The sequence below is a fragment of the Pogonomyrmex barbatus genome, unplaced genomic scaffold, assembly GCF_055798465.1.
Source record: "Pogonomyrmex barbatus isolate J1 unplaced genomic scaffold, ASM5579846v1 scaffold3, whole genome shotgun sequence".
Lineage (NCBI taxonomy): Eukaryota > Metazoa > Arthropoda > Insecta > Hymenoptera > Formicidae > Pogonomyrmex > Pogonomyrmex barbatus.
In genome coordinates this window covers 6,371,310-6,397,056 of record NW_028297127.1, presented here as the reverse complement: position 1 = coordinate 6,397,056, position 25,747 = coordinate 6,371,310, and the positions used below count along the sequence as shown (strand labels likewise).

The 25,747-nt window shown below is 37.8% G+C and overlaps 1 protein-coding gene across 4 annotated transcripts in view; it reads right to left on the bottom strand.

Annotated features, from left to right (window-relative positions):
• Pde9 (phosphodiesterase 9) overlaps positions 1-25,747 on the bottom strand; it is a 127,681-nt gene that overhangs the window by 74,473 nt on the left and 27,461 nt on the right. For 2 of the 4 annotated variants that reach the window (XM_089079759.1, XM_011642036.3), the window contains exon 2: positions 16,927-17,133. The exons of 1 other annotated variant lie outside the window; for it this stretch is intronic. The gene's annotated coding sequence lies outside the window, so the exon portion shown is untranslated. Of the gene's footprint in view, positions 1-9,755; positions 9,775-16,926; positions 17,134-25,747 lie in introns of those variants that run through there. One more of the 4 variants, XM_089079758.1, reaches the window with a different exon arrangement.

Here is a 25,747-nt window from a genome sequence, read left to right as displayed (position 1 = left end):
AAATTACTATTCTACCAAGCTTCAAGCATCCGCGTGATAAATGTTATACGGACATGTTAGCGACATATTTGTCAATTGTTTGTATATACTTACATATTTCAAAGAATAATAATGTTTGAAATGTCATTTCTGTCAAGTTTTTTTTAAGAATCGTATTACGTATTACGTATTTTTGAAGAATCGAATACGATTCTTAAAAAAGCTCAAAACATGATAGAAATGACATTTCAAATGAATTATCTGTCATATTTCTGTATAAACAATTAAAAAAAATCAAGAAATGAAAACGATAGAATGTATCAATATTCATTCAACTAAATGTTAGAATGTATAACAAAATGGCCGATTGAGAGAAACAGGTTCCTATTCAACATCTCAATCAATTAATTGTCTGTTATTTATGACATTTACGACAGGTTATGACTATTTAAGCTTCCATAAAAATCAATACTTTGTGTGACGTTTTTGCTCCGAGTACGATAACAACTTGCAAAGAGTTAATGCACCGTCAGCTTGGTTGTGGTAATTTCGCGTTAACAATTTATTATTTAGAGTAAATATTTCAAAACACTATGAAAAAGCGTTTATAAAGTATACATTTTTTTCGTAACACCAAATCCAAAAGAGGAATTTAAGTATTTTGTGTTTCTCTTTGATCACACGAAAAATTAATAAATTAATTTTAACAAAAAAATATAATTGTGTATGAAAACTTGATAAACGCATTAGCGCATAAATATATTACGTAACTAAATAAATAATGTCACGTGTAAAAATAATTTCAAACGCAAATGCGAACTCTGTTAAGTCACGCTTATCCGCGAAGCACAATCAAATGGAGCGTTAAATTATGTAGGCGTAATGATGCACGTGAAAGCCCCAAAACCGAAAGCTAAGCGGAGGAAAACGTCGTTAAATTTAGCAGTACATCCGACACCGCGAACGGCGAATTCGCATGATAATACATACGGAAAAATACGCACTCTAATGATCCCGTGACACGTGCCTCGGATTTCGGCAAAAATTCCAGAGAAGAAACTTATCGTCCACGTGGATTGAAATTTTCACGTTATTCCACGCCTGACCCGGGCATCGTTCGAGGTCGCGTTGGCGAAAAAAAATCGCATGAGGACCGAAAACAGCCTCGGGATTCGACAGAGAGAAGCCGGATTTCGCGCGTGGGCGAACGCGAAGCTCGGCATGTCCGAGGCACGGGCGCCACCCGCATTCGATTTGATTATGGGCATACAAAGGGCAACAGTTTGCGTGTTGGATTTCAGTTTTGAAAGCGGACGACTGCGAGCGAGCGAGCGAGCGAGCTAATGAAAGCGGACAATAAAATATTTTCGGCAAATAAAATTGGCTTTGAGGAGGGGCAGGGGAGTAAAAGGGAGAGAAATCGACCTCGCGCTATGCATCCCCGCGGACGTTCCGCAGTTCCGGCGAAACTAATTTCGTGGCCTCCAACGCGAACAATTGGAGGCGAGGAAGCGGCTCGTCGGTTTATCGACTGTCATACACTTCAGCGTCGAACAGTCGATACACAGCGGCGCGTTGCTGATGGGTACTTCACGATGCGACGCGAATATCGACTGCAGACATTTTCTGACGGTCCTCTACATAGCATTCCGTATATGGCGCAATGTCAAATTCGTGTCGCGCAACAAAGGCTGTCATCAGTCACTCTTGTGTACGGTGCATTATTTTCAGCTCACACTCAGTTCTGAACAAATTCAAGTGTCCCTACTCTAAGTGCACTTTTAAACTGAATTAAAGGGCTGCTTCAAATCGATGTGTCGAAAGTGATAAAATAAATGTTTGCCATCAACTCCGAAATAACTCTTTAATTCTATTGAAAAGCGAATTTTTTTTCATAAGCTTGGAGATTTCATATCAAAACGTGCCATCTCGCTTGTCGTTGCTTGCTTTCACGAAATATTGCAACATTTCGTGTCAATAAATATCACTACTTGTATTATATATTACAAGAACTGAAACATATGCGCTTTATTAAAAAGAAAATCTAAGCGAAAGTAAATTAATCCGATTTGATTTTTATATAAGTATATATAAATTTTTTCACAAATTGACGGTTTTCTTATAGGCAAAAAATTTAATGTCTTTAAAATATCACAAATTTAATTTGTTTTTGCACCATTTATAAAATGCTGCAATAAAAAATCATTGGAAAATATCTATAATAATTCGTTTAAAAATAAAAATGTATAGTATAATAATTGTATATTCTAAATATATGTATAATAATTGTATATTCTAAATAATTGTATATACCTTATATAGAATTGATAATTATTAAAATAATAATAATTTATTATAAATTCAGTAATTGAATAATATAATAATAATAATAATAATAATAATAATAATAATAATAATAATAATACACAATTTAATAAAATAAATAATAAAATAAATAAAATAATAAAATAATAATTAGGAAAACCGTGTGACACAATTTAATTTCTTTTCTCACAAAACAATGAAAAATGTAATTTTGTCGGCTGATAAATTTCAAGTGGAAACGTCTAGCCGTGGTCAGACATCTCAAGTCTACTGACGAAAAAAAACATTTATGCACACATCAAAATCGGGATCGACTTTGGTATAACTTGAAAGGAAATTTCCTTAGTACAATATCGCAACATGCGCATCCATCAAAATCCTGATTTTCCCTCGTTTGATGAATCACCTAATCGATATTGATTAAGCATCGGTCTGCGCTCACGATGAATGATAAGACGGCATAATCAGCGAATCATGTTAATTCAGAGATTATATTTATAATTACGCAAATACAAAGTATATTAACCGGAAAAAAAATATTGTTGATATTTAATGTATGATTTATGGTGGGTAATTACGGTGCTTAGTCGACTTACGCCGATCCCTTTGGAACGAGATTACATAGATTACCATGATGATCAATCTTTTGCGGAAGATAAATTCATGAATAATTAAAAGTTCAAGTCGCGGTACAATTTCTAAAACTTTTCCGCGCGATATCCATAATGCATTTGGATAATAAATAACCCTTCTCTCCCTAAATCACATAAAATTGAAGACAGAAAAATATTGAATGAAAAATACATTCTTAACTTCAAACTTTTTCTATCATTCTCACAAAGTCAATTTCCTATTGATAAATTGTACAACAAATTAACAACGACAACAAATTTTAAAAGATATCAACTCTTTTATAAACATATAAATTTACAAGTTAATATAACAGATGGACATCGACAATCTCTTAAATTAGTCTTCCAATTCTCCATCGACAGCTTGACATTTCTCTCCATTTCGATGTGCTCAATCTGCAGTTACGCGAGAAAGGGTTAATAAAACTGCCTCTGAACGTGTGCGGGACATGGCTCTTGGACACGTCCAGCTCGAAGATGGCGGAGAGCGAATTTCCGGCCGAGCGGTCGAGCAGACCGCAAAATGTCGATTGGCTGCGTCGCGTAGAGTCCCATCAGAATTTCATTACGCGCATAAACCCCACGGTCAATTTCAAGCCATGCCTCTGGTGTACCTCAAATGGCAACACGAACACATCGCAAACCTCGTACGTTACGTTCGAAGTAACACTGATGCGTATCGAAGAGTCAATATTAATCTTCAGACGCGATACCCAATTTACATCTTCCCTCCCTAAATGCGTTGTTATGTATATAGCATATTATGTAATCTAATATAGATCGCTATATTATAAATTAAGAAAACATGTTATAATTTAAAACAATATATTACAAATAATAATATAATTTTTTACACGCAAATTTTTTTACACGTAAATTTTCTATTTAAAAAAAAATTTTAATTCTATCTGGAAATTTTTAACATCATTCAAAGTTATTTACATATGATAAAGCGTCTCATACAATTTTCGCAGTCCCTGCAAAAAAAAAATAATAATATTCGCGTCGGCGGAACAATTAAATCTCTGATGTATTATTAAATTTTCACATTATCTGTGTATTATACGCGATCTGCTTTTGTGCTTTTTGCAAAGTATACCTGTGCGATGTGTGATAAAACAAAACAGAAATCGTGGTAAAAAAAAAATCAATATTTATAGAACCGCATGCGCGATATGAAAATCATACGATATGAGCAATGATCATTTTGATTCTTTGATACCCAAAATGCGTCAAAGCAATTTGTAATATATGTGTCCGATACGGTGAAATCGATGGTTCATTTGATGTTTCGTGCAAATATCAAACGCCATGTGAATGCATTAACACGCACAATTATGGATAGATAAATACGTCATGTTTTACCGCTCAAACGATATTTAAACGCTACATGACCGAATGATCCCAAATACTGTATAACCAATTTCTTCTATTTTTTATGTCATAAAATTAATACAACAGTAAAACGACAGAAAAAAAATGGAAGACAAATTATACACGGCGGATATTTTAGCAATGCGTAGTAGTTTGAACGCTACTTATTGATTCCATAAAAATATTTTACAAAAAATTCTATTAAAATTAAATTATATACGTCAATAAAAATAATCGGTCACGTGACCGATGTTTTATGAGAATCCATTAACATCCAAACTTTCTTTCAAGTTAAAGCAAACTGAACATGTATAATTAAAAGCTTACAATAAAAAATATTATATAAACAGAAAATTGCGTAAGAACAGAAAGTTGCGATTAAATTTAATTTACATTTAATTTTTTAATTATGATGACAAGAAAAAGTTTGAATTTTTTTCGATAATAGCATATTTTAAAAATAAATTCGTTTCCCTGGTAAGAAAAAAATAATTGTTAATAATTTATCGTCTGTCAATATAATTTATTTCGCGCAATTTAAAATTATTATCGCTTTAAGATCTTTTTTTGGAAACTACAAATCATTCGCAACTAAAATAAAATAGTATTTAAAATAGTATTTAGGAAAGATTTGCACGCGACCTCCCGACGCGTCATTTCCATATTGAATAATGTTGTAAGTTAGAACCAAGAACAGACCTCTCAGTGGGATTCTCCGTTTAGCCAAGTAGAGATTACTCTTTATGCAATCAGGTTGCCGCAGTCTTGGGATGCATCGACTATTACCGCAAAACAAAACTAAGGCATTGCTTCGTTCCTCATTGCTCTTATTCAACCGGAATGCTGTCGTAATTAACCATTAAAAAGTTTTGCAAGCCCTGAGCGAGTTGAAGCAAAAAACTGGTCTCTACTTTTTGACGGGAAAGCGCCAGAAGAGAAGTCGGAGTCGGATGTGCTTGGTAATTAAGCTGATTAAATGTGTCAGAAATCTAAAACTAAATTAAACGACTCTCAATGAGGCGGAAACGGTATTTCGACGATTTATCAAACGCATACCCGTGCTCGAGATACTTGAAATGTAAAGAAAACGACGATCCCTTTTCTGAACTGAAAATTCCATCGCGAAAATATTTCGGATCCGGAGAAGAGAGAAAATGGGGGGGGGGGGAATTAGAATTAATTTTCTCGTGCTAATGATTACTTTCCGCACGATTGACGACGAATTCTAATTCCTGGAATAATATAATGATAACTACTACTAAATGTGCCACTTAGGCGTAATAGACTTCAAAGGCGTTGGAGATGATATTACCGCAACCATTACGCGATTACCGCGATGGAGTTAGGAAATTTACCAGAATCTACCAAATACACACCGAATGTATTCCACTTCTAGTGCTCCAGGAAACGCTGAATTACTGGTTTACCGTCGCCGAGGGTAGTTGCACGCTCGCTCCCGGGTTTCTAATTTCTAATTACTTCCGTGGATAAACCGGAATGACAGATATTTACTCGCGAGAGACCGTTGCCGATCCGTTGCGTGGTGTCTGCTCGTGTTTAAATCGGGGAGCTCGAGAGCTTTGCTTTCCTCCAGCGAACGATACGTGCCAATTACCTCGAGTGACCAATAAATTCGGCGACCTACGCCTTGGCGTTATACGATCGAGCTCGCGGCCGGCGTCGGCTGGCTGGCTGCATCGCCTACGATAGCGCAGCTCCGGGATAACACATTGTTTATCGCCCTAACGGCGCGAAGTTAGATTAGTTCGGTATTAACGACACCGAACGCGCGAGCGAAATCACGAGGGAATTGCATCGTCCCGCGACGATTCCCCGAGTAACGATTCAACGTGCTCTCGGGCTCTCCGCCATGTACAAACGGTTGCGAATTAACGACGCGTCGAATGGATGCTCCCACCATGCGCTTCCGGTTTTTCCCTCCGGAGCATTATTCACTTTAGCTCCCGCGAAGGAGATTTTCCTCTTCGAAACTCGATCGATTAATGGAACGAAGATGATGGGAAACCAGGTACGGGAGGTGAATTAAATTTATAGCGTCGCGCGGCCACCCCAGGGACTTCTAAGTCTTTTAATTCCCGGAAAATAAAAAAAAAAAATCTTCTTACTCACACTTGCGTGACGTAAGAAGGGTGGCTTCCTCCCGATATTTCGAGGAGGAACTGAGAAAACTAATTCGCAGGAGGAACTAATATCCGCTGTTGATTCGCGGTCGGTGTGTGTGTGTGTGTGTGTGTGTGTGTGTGTGTGTGTGTGTGTGTGTGTGAGTTCACGAGCCAAGTTCACCGAGGAAACAATCACTCTATTAAATCGTTAGCGCGCCATACAGACGCGCAATGGAAAACAATAATTCATTTACACCGCGCTGCGGACGTGGCATGCATATCCCGCCGGTCCAGAGCTCAGAAGGTCAATAATTAAACTTCGACTTTCGCAATCAATCGCTCGCTCGCTCGCTCGCTCGCGCAGGACACCCGGAATAGCGACGCGCGTGATAGTTACGAGTTACCGAGAGTTACCGTATGTCACGCGATCAATCCAGCTCGCGAGCAACTCCCGACGTGTACAATTTCATTTGCCCCGACGTGTTTTACACCTATTACATCGTTTACAGCTTCTCCACGGCTGTCGCGTGTGTGATTGTTGCTTACTCACCGTCATGATTCACGTAACGTAAAAAAAAAAAAAAAAAAAAAAAAAAAAACGGTTAGCGTAATAACAGTAATAGAGAAAAATGTCCGCGAGCGCGAATGGAGAAGAGATAAGGGAAATGTCTGTGTTTTCCTTTTAATCGCAGAATGGGATAAATGAATGACGGAATTAACATGTATATAGACGAGAAGAAATGGGGAGGGGGGAGGGAGGGAGGTGCAGTTCGTAAGACACATCGCTAGATTACGCGAGACAAATTATCACGGCAACAAACGTACGGTTTAATAATCAACGAAGTTTAATAATCAACGTTCGCGAATGTCTTTAGCGAGAGGAACACGCCTGACAAATGGATCAGACGAAGTCTCGAGATTTCTCGATGAAACTTCGGGGAGAGAGCGCGGTGAAAGCACTAAAACACGTTAGTAAATCTACGGACAAACTGTTACCATCTCCAGATTCCCCGGGCAGAGCATCGGGTGAGGCCTCTAATTACTTGGGGGATTAAGCGAAACGCTGCGATCTGTCTATTCCACGCCAGGTAAGAAATTCACAACGTTGGTACTCGCAAATTCCCACAAATCTCATAATTAAAGCCACTTGGCAGATTGCCGTGCTTCGAGCATTCATAAGTCGCGCAATTTGCAAGAGATCAAGTTGGAGCAAACAATCTTAGGAGATAGGTCACACTCGAGATCTAAATTATATCCAGTTCGAAAACACGGCGGAGTCGTCTTTGAGAGGGACAACAGGTGATTACGTTACATCTCGAAAATAAATAACGCACGAACGAACGAACGAATGGGGAAAAAAAGTTGTCCAAAATTAATATAATTAATTAATACTGACTTTTCATTTGTTGTTTACCGAGATCCGTTAGATCCCCTCCACGTTCATTGATTATTTGCTAAAGATATCCGCTTGCCTTATCTTTCATTATTTCGGTCGCGTAGTTAAATGCGACTAAAATCGTCAACTGTAAATCATAACTATCGAGGGCTGTAACGATCCTATTTGCTTAAAGTAACTCAAATGGATTTCCAAAGTCTAAAAAATTTCTCCTGGTTGACACTCTGTATACTCAAATTGGCGCGTTAAATCCGCTAATAAACCCTCAGCTCGGGAAACTCTCGCGCCGACGAGTTTTGCGATGCTCTCGGCGCATCCAGTATGATAATCATCCCTCCGCGAGGACGTGAGCGAAATGCCAACAACTTGAAGAAAGAACGGGGAATCTCGTGAGTAGAAGATCTCGTAGGATCGCATCGCTCGATGGTCTGCGTTTACGGTGTGCAATTGTGAGACCCAAGGGAGGCTTTACGAGCTTCTAATACCTCGTTTCGGACTGTCCGAGCCATTTTCCAGGCCAACACGAGAATATCTCCCACGGGGTTGAAAGAGCCATCTAATATCCTCATTCCGTCACCGTTCGTTCGAGAATTGTATTTGTTTCTCCCTTTTTGAGTTTTCATTACGTTTAACTCGTGTTCAACTAACAAACGCAACTGCATATAAAATTTTCGGTAAAATATTAAAATTATTAATTTCTTTAATAATAAAAATATAACAGTAAATATATACATAATAAATAAAATAATAAAATGTATAAATGTTATTATTTTTAAATACATCAAAAAAATTAATACAATAAAAAAAGTAATGCGAACATTCACAAATGTCTAGTTTCAATGTTTTAAAATAGTTAACGTAAATTTATAATCGTTATAATCGTTATAAAGCTACCAAAAATTTCGCGCTCGCATAAAACGATTTTGTTCTCATAAATAATGCATGCGCATTAATGAGAAATAATTTTTCATTATTAATGCATATTATTCGCTGTTCAACGCGGCCCTCTAATTTCTCGATTAATCGTCGTGTGTGTCGTATTTGCGAATCTCTCGGAATATCATATTCCGAGCACGACAGCGGAGCGATCGGGTAAATCTACGGGGAAGGTGCAAAATCGATTGCGTCGGCGTTTCTACAAATCCCGTGACGTCGTTCCGCTCGACTCTCGCATTTGGCTCGCGATCGCTTCGCGATCGGACCAGGTGACAAATCGATCATATTAGGCCGCGCCATCGTCGACGAACAATGAGCGATCGGGCGTTAATGTCGCGATTTGCAGTCGCGCGAAGAGGCCGATGCCGCCTGCGCCCGATGGAATATCAAGCAGGCTACTGTCTGCATACGGCTTGACGCCTCTTTAAAACTCTCGCCCTTTACACCGGCGACGCCGCCGTTCGTGACTCCAATTTGTCTGTGTTTCTCGCCGCACGCGGCTTCTCTTACAGAGAAGAAAAACAAAACTCTCGAGTAGATTTTTCAAGTTAAAGATCCTTTGAATAAACCGAAGTATTCGAAGTTAGTAGCTCTCCCTTGAGATAGAAGAAAATTAACATGTATAAAAATTTTTGTTAATTAGCACGCATTAGCAACGCTATTGGTGCTATTTCGATAAAATTGTTTGCCGATATAAAAGCGGATAAGGTAAACGAGACTTCCAGACTTCGAGACCACAGGGCCTTCATTGGGCCCTTCCTCGGTTCTACTCTATCGTAGAAATAATCTGAACTTGATGGAGTGAATTCATAAAACGTCCGCCACACACAGGCAGAATATCGTGGTCGGCAGCGTCGGCTTAATGAATTCCTTGTACGGACGATAATCGCGGCAATTAGATAAACGCGTGCGCGATCGGACTTCGAGCAAAAGGATCATCGCCGGTGGTCTCGTCGCGGCTGCGCTTACAAATCCTCCTTAGATCCTTACCTAGGAAAGCTCGCAGTGTCGAGCATTACTCATTGGCCGCCGACGACGACGACGACGACGACGACGACGAATGCCGCTAAAAAACGCGAACCAACCAACATCGAACTGCGTGATGAACCGTAAGCCGACGCTGTCACTGTCCTGTTTCGAGAAAATAAAAAAAAAATCGTCAGCAACCGGGACCGCAATTCCGAGAACATAAATCGCGAATGTTATTAATCTCCAATGCGACACGTAACTTGGAAATGCTGAACTTAACTTAAGTTTCTCCGATACTTTCGAACAAATCACGGCCATTAAGAGTCGGCTTTACGGCAATCAGGTTCCAAACAAAAATACGAAATCGTTCTGGACCGCGCGACCGGTCGGAGAAAAGAAAATGGCATAAATTATGATCTCAGAGTTGCTTCAGCCTCTAATTTTAAATGCTTACATGCTAATTAGTGACATTGTTCCTTTTGCTCCTTTTCTTTTCTATGAACGATTTAGAAGAACTAGGTACATTTGTCCCTAAGCATATTCCTTTAAATATTCTAGTAATATCTAGGTATTTAATATGAAGATATTTAATATGAAGTTTATGAAGCGGAGAAGGAAAGTCATTTTCATTAAATAAGACGATATTGTCGGTGATAGAATGAAGAAACAACGCTTTATACTTCCACCTGCAGACCGGGATTATTAGCAGAGGTGGTAATTGAGTTTGTGAAAGAGGAAACGCGAGGAAAATCAGTACGACCTTTGTGTAAAAAAGTTCCTTGAATTATAGCTTGCGTAATTACGCAATAAACTCAATGAGTACAAAAACAAATAATAAAACGATCCAATTTAATACTCGAATATATTGGAATTTCTTTAATTTTATGATTAATATCTCATTACATAAAATGAATTCTATGAAACGTAAACAAAATCCTTTAATTAAATCCATCAATTGTCACCGGACACGGTGTATGTTTGTTTGTATTTTAAAACTCTACGTTTCGCTAAATTAATCAAATCTATTTCAAAAAGCTTTCGATCGAAGTGATCTTGACTGAAATTCCAATTCGGTTAAAATCTTTTCATGCTGAAGCGTGAAATTCGCGCGATTGGAAGACTGCGTCGCGTGCGTCGCGAATGTTTAACGCGCGCGAGCATAATTATGGCAAAATTATATAGCGTCGCTCAGGGATAGCGTTCCGACAATTGGCTTAACATTCGCAATATCGGAATAGGCGAACCTCGTGATACATTTCCACAGCGCCTTAATCGCACGCCTTATTTGCCTATGAAAACGACGTAATATGCGTTTCTCATTTGCATGTACGCATCAACACACAGCACGAATTGCCTTGACGATTGCTTAACATCGCGTTTAGCATAAACACGCTACCTCATTGCCGTACGCGTGAAACAATTGTCGCGCGAGCGGCTTCTAAATTAAATAAATTTTCAAAAAAGAAAAAAAAAAGAATTTAGACAACAGATTGATTAAAGCGAATCGCGGCCATAATCTATACGGAGCGATACCAGTAGCGCCTAGCATTCGTTTGCTTCCAACGAATTTCAAGATTACGAAATACTGATTGAAGTGAGATCGTGTTGCGCGACGATTGAACAGATTTGGAATCTCGGTTGTCGGAATATTTTATAAGTATTATAGGTCAAGCATCTTCAATTCTGAGAAAACGATTTGCGATAACGCTGAGTGCCGTATACGCGAACTTACTGCTTGTTACAATATTACAATATTCCTTTTTTTATAAATTTTGACAAAAATATAAAATTATGTATTCTTTGAGGAACATTTACCTGCATATATGATCCGTGTGTGTGTGTGTGTGTGTGTGTGTGTGTGTGTGTGTGTGTGTGTGTGTGTGTGTGTGTGTGTGTGTGTGTGTGTGTGTGTGTGTGTGTGTGTGTGTGTGTCCGATGGTGCTCCGATGTGCTCACTCGCTCACTTTGCACAACACCCACTCGTGAAAACGCGGTTAATTACGATCGCGCGACACTTCGTACGGTATTCCCGATGTTAAATGTGCAATGTGCAATTCCAGGAAATACGCAACATTACGCAACAATACGCAAAATGCGCGAGAATACTAAATGGTTCGCATATCACTTCAGTTATTTTTTTACTTTAATTCGACAGTTCGTTCACTCTTCCGCGTTCTCCGTCGGAAAACCGAGGAGCAGATTATATTGCGGCGAACAATTCGAAGGCACGTCGAGCGAGCCCAAGCAATGTTACCGGAGTAATCGGAGACGTCTGTCACAATGAAATAACATTCTATGATTCCCGCCCCTCGGTTTCTATCTTAAGTGGATAGGCCGCGCGAAATATCAGCCTCGATAGCCGGCCGTCATTTCGATATGATCTTGATATGTCGAGCGCGAAAGCTTATCAATCGCGTGCTGATAATGGTTCATTGCAATAACCGTGGCCAAGAATCGCCGCTTAATGTCTTTCAGTACTTGTCGTACACTTCGAAGGATAAGGTCTCACGCACAATAGAGGAACAGAATTAAAAATTATGAACGGGAATATTGAAGTTTGGGAGAAAAATTACAAATGGACTAACGCAAAATGAACATAAGTAAATATCTGATAGAATTATATCTGAGCTATATTTAATTTCTTTTTTTTTTTTGTCAAAATTATAGGTATATCAATAATTATAATTTTGGAAAAAGCTAGAGATAGATATGGCTACATCTTATATTTATTTATGTTCATTATATGTTACATTGAATCTTTCTAATTTTCTAATTTTTATTTTTAAAATTTAATATTTATTCCTGTTCCTAATTCCTATTCCTCTTCTTCCATTATGCGCAAGGCCTACGCAATACTCGCATCCGCTCCAAGTCACAGCGTGCGAATAACAATAAAGTAATGTAAACATGCCGCCGAGCACCGCGAGCATTAGTCCGCTCCACGGAAATATTTCATTTAACGTACTTTGTAATAAAAAAAAAGTACAAATGACGAATATTTTTTCATGCTCGATTTGTCAGAAGCATTTCGTTCCAGACGCGCGCATCTTTAAGCGCAACATATCGAACTAGTTTACTTCTTCCACGAGACAGAGGTAAACTTCATTGTTCAAATTTAGATTTGACAACTCTTTTCAGCGGAATAATTAATCATCCGAGCTGCGAAAATTAATAACAGATGACGGATCGATGCGCACATAAGCAGAGTTAAATATTAATTTAACGAGCCCATGCGCGTCAACTCTACCTTTGATCGCTTATAATTCGAAAACTGTTTATGACTTCGACATTTTCATATGAAAATTTTCGGCTCTAATTAATCTGCTGAATACGTTATTAAACTATTGTACGGTGCTCGTGGCATATTTATGAATCTTTCAGCTAAATATAATTTACTCCAACTCGTAGCTGGTAAAATAATTAAAGAGAACATAGCGAAATTGGCTATTACCAAGAAGGCTTTAATGAGCTTCGCGTCAAATATAAAAATCGTTAAAATTATTCCCTCCCACTTCCGCGATATGAAACTCTTGCGAACGATCGATTTCACTGGCTGCTTCTTATCCGATTCCAGAAATCAATTTTACAACGTAACAGTAAGCAAGCGGAGTATAGAATCTCATAAGTTTTCAGGAGATTGCGATTGTTCAATTTAGCTGCAATAATCGAATAAAACGGATGCGTTACGACAATCGCGACCGATATGTAATATATGTATACGAAATTTTATATATTATAACTTAAAATGAAATCATGGAAAAGGATGAAACCACGGAAAGGAGAAACTGTATCTCGTAGCGCGAACTCTCGAAAAGACGACTTGCATCGTTTTACGTTCGTACTGAATGCATGTATGCACTATATATATATATATATATATATATATATATATATGCATATGTACGAGACAACTATGCGAGCAAAGAGGAAAGTTCAAAATAGACAAAGTTCGTCAAGAGAATGTTCGGAAAGACACAAACTCTACTTCTTCATAGTTCGATTGCCGCATATAAAGGAAAAGTTCTGATCTAATGGGAGAAATGTGGGAAATTTCCGTTACGTTTTAATCAAAGATAAATTATTTTATGAATTTAATAACACTTTTTCTCTTCAACAAAAATCTAACTTTTTTAACATTAAAAATATTCAAGCGGATTTTTTGCTACTTTATAAGAACAATTAATATTCTGCTACTAATATATTCAATAAACTTTGTTCTGCAAAAATTTGATGTTAAACTTGATGGTCAAGGTGTTTAAATATTAAAAAAATACGAGATGCCACTTTTCTCACTCGATCTTTTTTAAAGAAAATTAATTTAGCGCTAAATTTAATATTTAATACTATAGGATTTAAATTAATGTTGTTTCTCTCTTTCTCTTTCTCAAATTACTAATAAAATAGATTTAATAAATTTTTAATTTAAATATTTTATTAAAATTAGTTATATATAATTATAAGTGGCAAAACCAAAAAAAAAAGATCAAGATGAAATTTAAGTTAAAAAACCACTATAAGATAATGATTTTCTCTTCTCTAACATTAAAGGAATATTATTTTTCCGCATATTGTCTGATAATACGGAAATAAATTGTAGAAGTTGGTTGAATTTCTGACAGAGAACTCTATAATGAAGAATAGAAGATAACGTAGTCGAAGTAGGGCATTGCCACGAATATAACAAAAGGATGCCAGTAATGAATCGGCAGATTGTCAGTAAAGGATATCCCCAGAGTCCGCCTTTCGAACACATTAATGAGGATTGAATTCATTACTTGACAGTAGCTAGGTATCAATTAACGGGGAAAAAGCTCTGCAGGTCACTTTTACATCGCGAGCTGCCAAACTAGGACGATCTCGCTTTGTTTCGACAGACAATCATAATTGAAAGCAGAAAATTTCAAACGCACTAGGTATCAGAAAACTATTTTTTCCTAATATTGGAAAAGACCTTTGCGGTCTTTATTTATCACGAGCATCATTTGTTGCTATCGCAGTTTCAACTTTTCAAACTCTTCGACAATTTCAAGTATAAAAGATAAAAAGAAATGTAATTAGAATAAAAACTTTCCAACAGAATTTAAATGCTAGAAACTTGCGTAACTAAAATTTTCTACAAACTTTCTCTGGCGAGAAAAATATTTCTAACATTTTCACCGAGATACCATTCAACGCGTAATACAATTTTAATTTTATTTGGTTCCTTTCGACATATTCGTGCGATCTATTGTTAAGCAGGGAGACAATAGCAATGCTCTTTCGAATGTAGTATCGATATATTTGAAGATATCGTATTTTTGAAAAGGTGCGAATAATACCTAACCGTATTCATAGCCTGAGTATCTTATAAACCCGTAGAATTTTATCTCAATCACAAATTCGAGACAACGAATACTTCCTCCGGGCCGGTAAATCCCAGCAATATCTTGTAAATATTACAATACGCTTGAGCGATTTGAAATGCATTACTCATCGACTATGCAGAATGCAAAATATAGTGACACCTTAAAGAAGCAGATATCGATTTGTGCAGACTATGAGTTGTCGTGATAAAAAATAAAAAAAAAAAAAAGAAATCGCAATCACACCATCTCGCCCCACAAGAAACATTAATCTCCAATAATTTATGTAACGTATTATCTACACACGTCGCGAACTTGTTGTGTCGGCGCAATCAATTTACATTACGCGTCAATTTTCATTCGTCATAAACAAACTGCTGAATATATTCCGGCGATAATTAATGACAAACGCAACAATTATTTTAATATACATACGCGATACTCATGCTGTATCTAAAAACAAACGCTGACATCGATGAGAAACTAGAAAGATCATGCTCAATTAGAAATAAATTAATATTAATAATAAGCCAAAAATAAAATAATTTTTCTTAATTTTTCCTGACTAACAATAATTTTATTGTCTTATTTTTAAAATAATTTTAGAAAATTACGACGAAGTACGAAGAAGATGACGAATATTTACTAAGTTTATCGTAAAGTAATAATACAAGCGTTTTACGATCTAAGTAAGCTGTACTAAGTCGTGGAATTCTTGAAGATAAGAAACACCGATTAAGATATAAACGTTTATTTTTGGAGTCACTTCGATATTTTTAATGACAATGTAATTAGTCCTTTACAATGGTAATTCTTGACAATTATTCACATCGCATCTAGCTAGAACTTTAAAAAATATAAAAATATAATAATTTAAATATTTCAAATATAGTAATTTAAATATTTCCTCTTTATTTCAATTTTGCGTAAATTATAATTATAATATAATTCCAATAATTCAATTTTTTTTTAAATTAATTATAATAAAAAAAAATTATTCCATATTGTTAGAATTACAAATCTAAAAAGTCTTTAGAAAACAAACTTTTCTCACTTTTCTTCACTGCAAAATTTGCAGTATTTTTTAATACATTTATGTCTAGGAACATTAATTAGTCTCTTTGACTTCGTCACATTTCTCGCATTTTTCTGATCGGTAACTGTCAAGCCTGACATCAATCCTTTTCCGTCATGGAGAATATACGAGATACTTTTCGCCAGGCGGGAACTATTTTTAGATCGCCGAAGAGCTCTCCATTTGGCTCAGCGACACTTCCACGAGAAGCTAAGGGAACTGGTAAATACCGGTATATACCGGCGTGCCACCCCGTATAAATCCCGCGGGTGCAATCCTGTAGGGGTAGTCCATTAGAACGCTAGTAGAACGAACGTGGACTCTGCGGGATATAACCGGGAAATCTCTTAGAAGGCACTTCAAGCGAGAGCGCGCTCATCCCGCGAACCAATTGGATAACGAGCGATAAAAATTTTTGAGATTTAAATAATCCGCAATGCGGATGAGACGTCCCGCGAATTAATATACTTCGTATTTATCCACCGGAAATTGCTTCTTCCGTATACAAACAAGCACTCCGTGGCCAAATTTTCCTTTTCTCTCGCGACAAAATTGTCTTGGGGAAAATAAGATCGCGCAGAAATTGCCGGTATTAAATTATTACTCGAAACTAAAGGCAAACAAGGGGAGTTTTGTCATCGTGGAAAATATCGTGGTATCACACTCGCTCTATTATGATGTGCTCTTTCAATTATTTCATACCGCTTTCAGATAGAGACACAATCGTAGCGTCTATAAAACAGTTAATAATAACGCTAAACATAAAAAGACTTACGTTTATCTCCACCTTTTATTTCTTCGGGTTTCCTTCGGACGTCTCTTCTTCAAAAGCTTTCTTCCTTTCTTCTTTTCTCCCCGAACGAAATTTCCCAGAACGGTAATTTCTCGCGCGAATTCAAGCAGCACGACGCTCAGTTCAAGCTACGAAATTTGTTCTTTTCTCACAAAACCGAAAGCCATGACTCCCGAACGACATAACGATCTGGAAAAACAAACCAATCGCAATCAGAAATTAGATTAGATTAGATTATAAAATTCCTCGGAAATATTATTTATCTGTAGTGTATAATAACTGAAGAAAAAAAGAAAGTATGTCTCGAGTACAATATAAGTTTTGATAACGTTACATCGATCTTATCTGCTAAATCTTGCGTATAATTTTTTTCAGGGAGGCTTTTTTTATATTTGTATAAAAAAACAGATATATATATAAATGCAACATACAAACAACATGGTGCAATATTGAAAAAAATATTTCCAAAAATTGTCACAGCGCAATAAAAATTGCGCAAAATCTTCCATTCATTTTAGAATACACGGGTCACATATATACGCATATAGTTGCAGCGTATCGTGACTTCAATTTTATTGAAATGACTGATATCGGTTGTATTGATTTCTCCTATTGAAAAACCAATAGATAAGCGAGTAGATAGATATTTCGAATTAAATAGATGAGGAGGAGACGATACGTCTCTCTTCTGTGAAATATTTAACAATTAAAATTCTTCTTTGTTTCTCTCTCTTTCTAAAAAAATATACGATACGTAATCGTTTATAAGATTATTCAACAAAATTGTTCAAAAATTTTTAAATGTGACTTGGACAAAATTACGAACTTGATTCGAAACAACAAATACATCTTTCTTCTATGAAATATTTATTAATTAAACTTCCTTATTTCCTTGTCTTTCTAAAAAAAATACACGCGATATGTAATCGTTTAGGACATTATTATATAACAAAGTTGCTCAAGAATTTTTTAATCTGATTTAGGCAAGATTATTCAACAAAATTGTTCGAAAATTTTTAAATGTGTATTACAAACCTGAAACTCGAATACTAATTTTGAAACAAACGATTCGAAGCACGTAGCCGAATTAGTAGAAACGAATGGGCGTCCTCCTCCTCCGAAATGCGTTCTCCAAGTTGACAAGAAGCGCTTTATTCAGTGCGCGGTCGATTTGAGGCGAGGAAATGGGAATCAAACGACAGACACCGAGACTTAATGCGATACGTAAGAGAACTAATGCGCACAGATTTGTTGAACCCTCGTCACAAACACAAAACAAACACAGATACGCGACACACATGCGAGCGAGTCCTCCGCGCGCATTCGAGTGCGCGGCGAAACAAGTTAATTAAGAGGACCATCCACGGTAGTATCTTCGTTCCTCAACTCGACGTTCCACGGCAAGATTGGCAGCATGCCAAGTCGGTGCTCGAGAGTTGATTTTCCGCTTTCGTATCGTCTTCGTGCGCCTCAACGTTAACACCTCTCGGAATTGAGTGCCGATTTCCTTCTCTTCTCGATAATAAGAAAGTTACAAAATTCTCATTTCAATTGCCGTTGATTAATCTGACAGATAGAGAGAGAGAGAGAGACGATTCGCGCTTATTAATTATTAATTTCGAAACGAGGATTTAAATATTTTGTGAAACGTAGCGAATATAATTTTAACTACGTTAATATACAAAAATGATATTTTTCTGTGCGAATTAAGTAAATAATATCTACCTAGACGTTTTTATTTAACGCTTTGAACAATCAACTAAATAGCATTTTAATATTAAATGGGCAATTAGCTGAGAATAGAAAATACCAAAAATAATTTATAAACGAAATTAAAACTCGAGAAAAACATATTTTGCATGCACATATAAAGCATCGCGTAAACAATCATATTTATATTTCGTTTATAAGAAAGGAAGTCAAAACTACGTCCTGGCTTCTTGTAAATTTCTTCTTTATTATTCCATATTTCCATGCTCCTCGGTCTTCTTACCTCCGTCCTTATTCTTCACTTATGCATCCGTGAACGCGCAATGCAATTTCAAGCTTGACCTGAACTTCACAGGGAATAGTCTCGCGCTAACTTTGTCAAACTGCTCAATTACGTAACCGACGAGAATTCCGGCATGACCGGCGAGCCAACGGTGACTTCTCGGCGCTGTTTAGCGCCGGTAATAGAACTTAATGCCATATTTTACGAGCTCGTAAAGCAAACGATTAAGATCGCCGCGGACTGTCATCGATGCTATTCGCTCGCCCCCGTAGCTGTATCGTCGTAAAATGTCGCTACCGAATTAAATGTTATTCCACCAAAGGTACTTGTCATCATTTTATGCCACTATTTATCGCACGTAGTATCGCGGAATTATCAGGCGGCCTATTCAATACCGGTTTCTCGAAGCTACCGGTTTCTTTTTAACTGGCAGCAAAGATATGAAAGCAAAATCTCAATTTTTAATACTAACTCTGTCGCAAACAAAGTCCAATATGTTATTTAAAAAAAAAAAAAAAAATCGAATGAATAAAAAAATCGATTTAAAATCAATTTAAATTTATTCGATTTTGATAAAATCGTTTACAAAGTAGTTAACGTAAGCTCAGTTACGACGATATATACATCCGTTTCTCGTTACACCGTTTAATCACGCCGTTTTCCCATCCAAGTTACGACGTTAATTCGTCGAACCAACAACTTTCGCGACAGAACAATGACTGGGGAACGGGACTGGGGGTTCTCATTATACCGAGACTAGATTAGCACGGCAGTTCATTAAGTTTGCGAGCTATGTAGGATCCGGGACGATAAATATTTACGTACTGCCGAATGTGGGTTACGTTTGCATATCGCACCCGCGGAAGGATATCAAGTGCCGTCGCGAATGCTATGGATCGAGAACGACGAGGACACCACGCAGTCCTGATAAGAGGCTCACTTCCTTCAACTCACGCATGGAGTCGTTCGCTTTTATCGTTTTGCCTATGGCCGTCGACTCCCATGCCACGCACCCATGTTCTTACATGGCATTACTCGCTTACTGATTTAAATATTCGTTACTCTCTATACTTCCACGTATCAAATTCCGTACATCGGAGATCTCCTGCCCCTCCTTCTCTAATCTCCTTTTCCTAAAATTATCTTCTTATTATTTTTGATGACCCTATTTGTCTACATACCTTTCAGAAATTCATATCACTTAAAACGGTTTCGATGCTTTTATCGTTGCCGTCTATTTTTAGTCAATAAGACACAGTTACGATCAAATATTAGCTTTACTTTTTAAGCCATCAAGATTAATTCCGCGCCCATTCCATATCTGTCACAAAGAAATTAACGAGTAACTGAAACGCTCTCTCCGACCGAAAACGAAGGGAGGAATTTGGAAGGAAAGAGATCGGCGGAGTAAATCAAGCGCTGAAAAATTACAGGAAATATTCGGAATTTAATATACTTAGATCAGCGTGAGAGACAAGCTCTCAAGAAATGATCGAGGACGATATAATTATTAATCGTTTAGCACTTATCGCGAGCAATATCTCTTAGGAATCGTGTGGGAGAATAAATGGCCTGAATGCAAACGCCGATCGATCCGACGGGCAGATATGAAGAAAATGGACGAGGAGATATATATATATATATATATATATAGAAAACTATTTCTATATGACGGAAAAGCTCTTGCCTATACTTATTCAAAGGCTTATTCACAGAATCAATTCCGACCGAGCGTGCCCGCCGAGTTTTCGAGAGGCACCCTGGGTGCCTCTCGTCGGAGTACACTCGTGCGACACGCATAGCCAGAGATTCGACATAAGAGAATAAAGGCTCGACATGGGGAGGGATGCCGGGAATTCCCGAGAATCCGATCTCCGTATTTCTTCGCCAGCACGCGCCACCACGTAACATCTGTATATCTGCAAGCTCTCGTGTATCTTTCTCTCTCTCTCTTTCCTCTCTCTCCTCTCTCTCTCTCTCTCCCTCTCTCTCTCCCCCCCTCTCTCTCTTTCTCTCTCTCTCTCTCGCGTCCACAGTATATCCCGATATACACGTGCCGAAACGGGGAAAGATGGGGGATTGAGCGATACTCGCGCATTACGTTATTTCACGCGCGTTGTAATATGCATCGGGGCATTTGCATTCGCGGAGAACCGATTTGCCACGGCAACTCTCGCACAACCAGAGCTTCCCTAATTCGCGCGGCGCAGAATCTCCCCGCATTGTGCCGAGCATTGAATTATTATCTCCGTTACATCTCACGCGGTAAAGAGCGTATATAGTTCGAGTTCTGTGCCGCAACTCCGTACACGCCTCATATCGTATTTAAGGGGTTTAAGCGCCGAAGTGTACTCTACCCTGTGTACTCGACGCCGCCGGATTTTCCTTCTATCCGCCGACGAAACTGGCAGCTCTCTGACTCTCGGCAACGCCGAGAGAAACGCGACGACGCATTTATCTCTTCTTTTTTTTTTCCTCCACCGCGACTCTGCCGCATTCGCCAAATGAATAGCTCACCTCGCATACGATCGTTTATTCATGCGTCGCTCATAAATGAATCATCGCGCATTCGTTCGTGCGCCTCGGATGGTCGACTCTCACTTCAATGACAATTACGTTCGCTTTCCGCTCGCCTTGACAGCCGACAGGGGGCCCAAGGACGTCTTGGACGGACGTCACTCTCGCGACATCCGTGAACTTCATCCCCCTTTTCTCCCACTGCTCCACTTCACCCTCGTTCAATTTCCTTTTTTCAAATACCGGTAGGAATCAATATCGAACTTTTTACGATTCGTCATTGGACAACTAAACTAATTTCGAGATTTAAATTATCTTTTATAAAACTTTTATAATTATGTTAGCTAATTGTCTTTCAAATTGTTTGTCATGTTTTTCGTTTTGTAATGTTGACCATCTAAATACATCGTATTCGTATAATTTTAAGTTATGATCGACTTCATTAAAAGTAAAAGTATGTCGGTAAATTTAAATAATTCAACGAAAAAATAATTGATAAAAAATATATTTTTGCTAAATAATATTAATAGATATGTTTTAACATTACTTTCGATTTTCCTGCACATCAACATTCACTTATTAATTAATGAGTTGATGTAGCAGCGAAACCAATCGAGGGAGTTATATAGATGTTCCGTAGTCTACCTCGCAACTATCGGAAATCGACACTTGACCTAAGATGTCGGAGCGAAATGTAGGGACCTCTCAGTGGGACATTTAGTTTTAGAAAGATTCTGTCACTCGCTGTAAGTGCACGATCGAGTACTGACTGAGAACTCCAATTCCTTTGGGAGTGACATCGAACCAGAGGAGTGACCAAGATCGTAAAAAAGAAAATGACAGGAACGGAAAAACTCGAAGCTAAAAGGGAGAAAAATGAAAGAGGAGAGAAGAGATAGAGAGAGAGGAAGAGAGTGAGAGAGTGAGAGAGAGAGAGAGAGAGAGAGAGAGAGAGAGAGAGAGAGAGAGAGCGCATCAAATATTTACACTTTTGCGGACGGTACTTCGTCGTTGTCGAAAGAAGAAAATTCAGAGTCGAAGACAAACTCTCTTTACGGTATTGAATCACGCTGAATGTCGCGACACTTGCAAAACTTTAATGAAACATTCAACTTCGATGATAAAATGAAGAATAAATTTGTTACGACGAATTATTTATGCCTCCTTTTGTTATCATAGAATGATTGAAAAGAAATGGAATATAAAATGTGCCACTTTGGACAACTTTCAAACGGAATCTTAAAAAGCGCAAGTTAATGGGAATCTTGCCAGTATTCTCTCAAAAGACTTCGCTTGATAATTCCCCGCAAGATAATAACGAAGCCACGAATAATAACGAAGCTACTCGATAGTTGAAAATCGTTGATATCGCATGACATAGCTTATTTAAATTTTCTTCTCTTTAAGAATAATTTACGATAACAATCATAATCAATTTTATCATTGAGAACCCCCCCCCCCATCGTCTAATTTATGTAATATAATTTAGTTCCTTGGTATTCAACTTTCGATATTGAGATCCGCAACATATCCGAAACGTTCGGAGTAAATATAGATTCGGTTTATATTCTTCTAGGAGTGATTCTTTCGGACGACTCCTGTGGCTTACATTTACTCTTTAATATTAGATTCTCGGCTCAGAGGAGAGATCTATGCGCCCTTTTATCCGTTAAGTCGCCAAAGCGGCGTTCCACTCGATGAAAGGAACACCCGAAGATATTTTCACAATGTATTCGCGAATCGTGAACGTGGGTAAGAGACAAACGTTGCCGAGATGGATTGACTGTTTGCTGTATAGCAGCGAGGATAAGGAAAACGGGGAAACGATTTGTATGTCTCTCGGCACAGCGAACAGCTGCAACTGTTCGCACGTGAATATCGACACGGTCGCGACGTCGATGACACTAACGATGACATCGTTTTCGACGAAGGAGACGCCCGAGATGACGGTGATAAATCGACGACGCTTTCCACAGGAGACCTCGTAAAGCTCGGGAGGGAAAATCACGCAAGGACGACGGGTGATTCGCTCATCTGAATCCACTCGTCCGAAAAATTCGCACGCAGCAAGATAATTCAGAAAAGCAGAAAAATATATATGTCGATTAAACCCTAAGGAAAATGCGTCATACTGCAAGTTTAAATAAATTTCATTCGTCTACATTTCTCTCACTTAATATAAATATTACAAAATTATTCGTTTTATGTTGCAGAGATATTTTACATTGAAAATGTAAAGCACTGCAACATAGCTCGTCATATATCATACTCGGAAAGTTTACTTAGTTTACTTAGTTGATCACTAAGTTAACAAGTAAACTCAGTTACTTACGGAACGCTTTCATAAAATAAATGACATCTAATGATCAAGTATCGGATATAAAGTAACATGACCTTATTTTGTTAAAACACTTTACTTTTTGAGATTCTTCAAGTTATAGGCAAATTTTAAAATAGTAAACCTTAAAATGTAAAATTTATTATCTGGGATATAAATTTGCACACACATGCAATTTGCATAAACACACACACGCGCGCGCGCGCGCGCGCACACACACACACACACACACACACACACATCATGTTTAATTCCTAATCCTTTTTATCTCTAAATTTTCTTGATAATCTTGAAAAGGCTATAAAAACTCATTCTGAAAAGCGTGGAACACGGTGACTAAATATAAAACTACTTAGCGTTCTATTTCCTCGGAAGCTCATTGATGTAAAATCGTGACATGTTAAATGCAACGATCCAATAAAAATATCTCTCATCAGATATTCCTCGAGTAAGAACCGGCTTCACGTTCGCCGGGGAATCAATAATTAAAAGAAAATACGATAACACTCCCCGGGGTATCCGTAAAAATATCTTAGCGTGTGTGAAAGTGATCTAACAAGATTGAGAAGTAAGTTCGACTTGCGATGAATTGCTCACAAAGGCGATTATCGTCGACATACGACAAGCTGAAGGTAATCGATCGCGATGTGGAAGAGGCGCTCTCTCTCGAAACTGCGTCGTACATACACCGCATTATAACATATCGACTACGATCTGTATTGAACAGAGGTAATTACTGTCGACCTTCGCGCCGAGTAAAACGTTAAGTCTAACCTGCCTTTACGTCGGTCTATAGCAATCGCGGATCGAATAATGAAACAATTAAGCCTGCAGGAAGTCGTAAGAGGCGACCACTCGAAATTTAATTGACTCGTTGCGATACGTTCCGTCTCAAAGTTAAATTCGAGTCGATTACGTTTAAACGAAGTAGGCAAACAGGTTCGCGACGTAACGCTGCCATTGTCATTAAAATGCATCGCGGGAGCTGCACGGATATATCGCAGGCAAAAAAACTTACTTAACGCCATGCTTGACCTGAGGCAAGAATCAAATGCAATTTATATCTTTGTTTATTCAGTATTAATAAATATTAACAATTTAAAATACACAATAAACTTAAATATTTAACCCAAAAGTTCTCTCCATTTTAATCTGTTAGTCATCTTAAAAGAAAAATTCCATTAAATTTTTAAAAAGACAAAAATCTTCTTTCTCCCCAAACTCGACAATTTTCAAGAAAATTCTTTACGTATTAATATATTTATGATGTGATAGTAGTTTGAAATTTTGGTTCCTTTTTTTATGTACTTCTAATGTAGGTTTATCTTAATTATTATTTTTCCTGTCGTTCTTATATCGGTAATATATCAAATAAAGAGTTAGGCAACAAAACAATGAATTTTTCTGAACAATGTTCTTGACAATGTATCAATAGAGAGTTGGGTTTACTCTGCAACGGAATTTTTCAAATACGTTCTAGGAGGAAATTGACTTGATATAAGGGAAAGTAACCCCGTTATCAACTCCCACTCTTTCTTGTCCTGTGTTAAGAACTTCAAGTCGGTTATACGCGAGCCTTTAAGGCAAACGATATTGCGAAACTTAATGCGGCGCCTACAGCGCGGCACAAACGACGGAAAATTTCTTATCTCCTCGCGAGTTGAGCATTTTGTAAAAATCAAAAGGCCGTCTTGGCCGCGCCGAAGACGGCAATAGAAAGAGTTAGAAATAATTGGCGGAGTCGAGCGCACGGCGAAGGAAACCATGGCGACTGGCGATTGTTGCGTTCCGGCGAGAAGTCGTGACGCTTACGACGGAAAATCAGATTCCTTTGTGCGCCGCAGAAAGAGAAAAGAAAAGGAAGGCTATTCTTACTTGGCGAACGATAAACGAGAGAAGACGTAACGTTCGGCTTTTACCGTGAAACACGACGAGATGACTGTAATTTCGTAAAA